This window comes from Lampetra fluviatilis, chromosome 31 (genome assembly GCF_964198595.1).
Source record: "Lampetra fluviatilis chromosome 31, kcLamFluv1.1, whole genome shotgun sequence".
NCBI classification, from domain to species: domain Eukaryota; kingdom Metazoa; phylum Chordata; class Hyperoartia; order Petromyzontiformes; family Petromyzontidae; genus Lampetra; species Lampetra fluviatilis.
The window spans coordinates 9,443,767-9,448,069 of NC_136305.1; positions in this window are offsets into that span (position 1 = coordinate 9,443,767).

Here is a 4,303-nt window from a genome sequence, read left to right on the forward strand (position 1 = left end):
ACTCCTAAACACACACAAACTCCTAAACATACACAAACTCCTAAACACACACAAACTCCTAAACATACACAAACTCCTAAACACACACAAACTCCTAAACACACACAAACTCCTAAACATACACAAACTCCTAAACACACACAAACTCCTAAACACACACAAACTCCTAAACATACACAAACTCCTAAACACACAAACTCATAGACACACACACACACATCCCTAAACACACACAAATTCATAAACACACACAAACTCCTAAACACAAACTCCTAAACACACACAAACTCAAACACACACACAAACTCCTAAACACACACAAACTCCTAAACATACACAAACTCAAACACACACACAAACTCATAAACACACACACACAAACACTAAACATACACAAACCCTAAACACACACACAAACCCTCCCGCATGCACACGAAGATATACATAGACACAAAGACAAAGATACCCCGTATAGCCTTAACAGACTGTAGGGGCAAGTGCTATTAGCGAGTATCACCTATGAAGACCGAAACAGCACACGAAGGGATGGGTGGCCACCTTTGTCTTCCCAGTGGCGATGTTTACACACCGCACACCAGGTACTCATTTGAGACTGAGTCGACCTAAGGGAGGCCCAAGACCGGTTCAAATAATCGTCACTGGTGGTGGCCGTGAGTGGTAATCGAACTCGAATCGCCGGGTTCGTAGCGCAACAACAACAAGCGCCATTCGCCACTAATTGGCGGTGACGTCAGCACGGTGCTTGTGCCAGGCTAAGTGCACTTTAAGGCCACGTGGAGTGTCGAACGCCCGCTGGCAGGAGGTCACGGAGCAGACCCAGCAGGTGCCACGGGTCGACTGACTGAGATGACCGAGATGACTGGCTGATGCACCACATGTGCCCCCTACTGTGCTAACTTGCTGTGCTTTAGCCACCCGGCGCACCGCTCGTTGTTGTGAGCGTTCCGTTGGAGTGCGACTGCCTCCAACTGCCCGGCAGCGTCCTTCACGAGCCTCCTCCACAGAGGCCGATCTTGACACCGCTGGTACCAGTCATCAGCAAGATCCACGTCCTCCTGTACCACATTCATTCCATCTCTTCTCGAGCCCGTGCAGAGCCCGTTTAGCCTCCTCAATGCGGCCAAACAGAAGCTGCTTAGGGCATGAGGTGGCTGGGCATGTGAGTCAAATGCCCCTGCCTGCCGGAGGAGCTCACCGATGGGACTTTGTCCAGGTCTTTCAAGGATTTATGAGCTCCTCACACAATCCAGCCTGGTTAAACCCAGGATGGATCGTAGGCAGGACAGCCTAAATGTTTCCAACCGGCGAAGATGCTCCATTAGGGGGGTCCACGTTTCGCAAGCGTAGATAAGGAAGGGAATGACTGTGGCCGAGAAGTCCTGAAGCTTCGTGCGGAGCGACAGAACAGGTAGCTTCCACACAGTGTTACCCAATCGATGAAAATATATTGACGCTCAACTGATTCGGAGTGAGACCTCTGCTGTTAAACCGGAGCCGGTCAAAAGCACACTGCCCAGGTATGGAAAATTCTCTACTCTCCCCATTAACACACACACACTCTCTCATCAACAAACATACAAATACTTTTTGGTTCTTTCGGTAAAGTCACGTAGGTATATAATAAAATAAATTAAATCACGTTTCGATTGCAACACAAGCAAAAAATAAATTAAATCACCACGTTTCGATTGCTTGTGTTGCAATCGAAACGTCGTGATTTAATTTATTTTATACCTACGTGACTTTACCGAAAGAACCAAAGAGAATGGATCCCTGCAGTCACGAAAACTTCAAATCTAGATACATACAAATACACAATCACACACACGCGCCACTAAAGCCCCTTTGGCAGAGATGACCAGAGCTGTCGCTCAAGCGCTCGCGAAATCTGTGGTAGGTTTTGCACCAAGCTGACCAGGACCCACAGCATTGGCACTTGTGCAGCTGGACCCTGCTCAGCTGAGTGCACGTGGCATGCCGGCAAGTCCCCCTTTGTGAGCCCTGCAGCAGAGTGATTGTCACACCGGGGTCGACACGAAGATGACCTGGCGAATATAAAAGTCAGCCCATCACAGCATCGCAAGGGGAGGCACTTCTGCAACGAGGCACTAAAACAGTCCTGCGGAGGGAGCTGGTAGGAACGTTGGGTTGCTCGGTCAATGGCCAGGGTCAACGGCGGCGTGGTGTATTCCGCAAATATGCCCGACTGTGAGGGCGGGCACAAGCCGGCGTGAGTAGGTTAAACGTTGAGTTTTATAAGGGCACCACGGGGTGACCAGCCCCTCCCCACCCAGCCCCACACTATTTGGCCTCATGCGCAAAACTCCGTGTAGCGAGGCGATTTTAAAGTTTTGAATTTAAATGACTGCAGTTGTTTAACCCAGCAGTGGAATTGACATGACTGGTTATGACGACGATCTAGTATTCTATTTTACTGCACTAAGTGCCCTCAGAAGCGTTTCAAAATACTGTATAGTTTGAGCAGCAGTGAGAGTGGGGTGGATAGAGGGAGGCTTATTTGGAAGCGAGTTTACAGGCTCAAGATTCGATTACGTAGCTCCAATTGAGAGTGGCAAGCAGCCATTCTAAAACACAGGCTTACAGAGGGGATTGTGTCCGTCGTGCAGGGAGGGGCTGAGTGGGGCTAGGTGGGGAGGGGCTGGTCACCCCGTGGTGCCCTTATAAAACTCAACGTTTAACCTACTTACGCCGGCTTGTGCCCGCCCTCACAGTCAGACATATTTGCGGAATACACCACGCCGCCGTTGACCCTGGCCATTGACCGAGCAACCCAACGTTCCTACCTGCTCCCTCCGCAGGAATGTGTTATTTTGTAACGTGGCTGGTGTCCGACATCATAGACAATCACCAAGCACGTGCCATGAAACCCTCAAATTATGTTATTCAACAAAGGTTATGCTAAGACTATGATTCTTATAATTTGTGAACCGCAGGGGGTGAAGGACCCTCAGATGCTGGAAATGCTCATGAGGGACCTGGACCTTAATGCAGATGCGGAGTGCGGCTCCCAAGAGTTCATGACAATGCTCACCATCATCGCCACAGCCTGCCACTCATTAGTCAGCTGAGTGGCCAGTGGCCAAGCCATAGCGCGTGCACAAATACAGACTAAATTTAATTCAATCGAATGATCAAAAATGCTTAACCAATTTCAGATCACTAACATAAAATGAAATGTTAACATGTCTTCGCTTTTCCATATCACAATTAGTTGGATAGGTTGGGGTGATGCTGCAACTCTGCAGTACAAGAGCTAAAATTGCACAAAGAGCAACATGGATTCCAAACACAACCAATTGTATCGACTACGAGCTTAATATATATCCTTGCACAATGCCGGGATTACAAGGTATGCAGTTTAAGCATCAGCACAGCCAAGCAAAGCTAAGCCACAGGCAACACGTCACACCTAAAGCTGGCAGCAGCATTCACTGAAGTTTAAATTCCTTCCTCACATCATGGAAACGGTTCAAAGAAAGTGCTGCAGCCAGCACATATCAGAGGCAACACAAAAAGGCTATTTGTGGAATGTGCACATTCCCGAATGTCACTATAATACATGCAGTGTATTATTGTGTATTGCAGTGATGATAAATCCAGAAGTCCTTTAGAGAAAGCAAATTCCCAAAATTGCAACGACAGAATATTTTTTCACCCATCCTTTTTAACGACTCCAGAATCAAACATGACTTTCTGTCCGAGTCTGAAACAGTGGTATACATTCCTTCTGCCTTCATTTATTATTGAACGTCTACAACAAATGCAGCAGCTTCGCTTGGAAACTCTGCACATGCAGCTGTGCAGATCTGAGTTTCAGGGCCAGAAGGCTTTTAAAATAAAATACTTCACAACACTTAATACCACTCACATCCCTGTCCAGTCACACCTTATACACTGCACACTCTTCCCAATTATGGAACACCAACCCTGTGTTAATGGTGGTAGGTAGATGAGATTGCGTTGGCATGTGTCGCTTGTATAAGACAAATGCCAAAGCAGATTGAACATTGCCTAATAATCTGGGATTAATATAACAATCCATGACAACACAATTGTAAATAAAACAATGATGCATGTCTGGAAGTTATGCTTTTGATACATTGCATATATGACACAGTTCTGCACTTACAGCAGCCTTAATCACTTTAAGGTTATGAAGTTGAACATAACAACCATTGGTGCCAAACGCTTAAAATCTATGTCATGTATAACTCAGTTTGGACCTGTAAACGGACTGTACATCTTTTAAGAGAAAAGACAA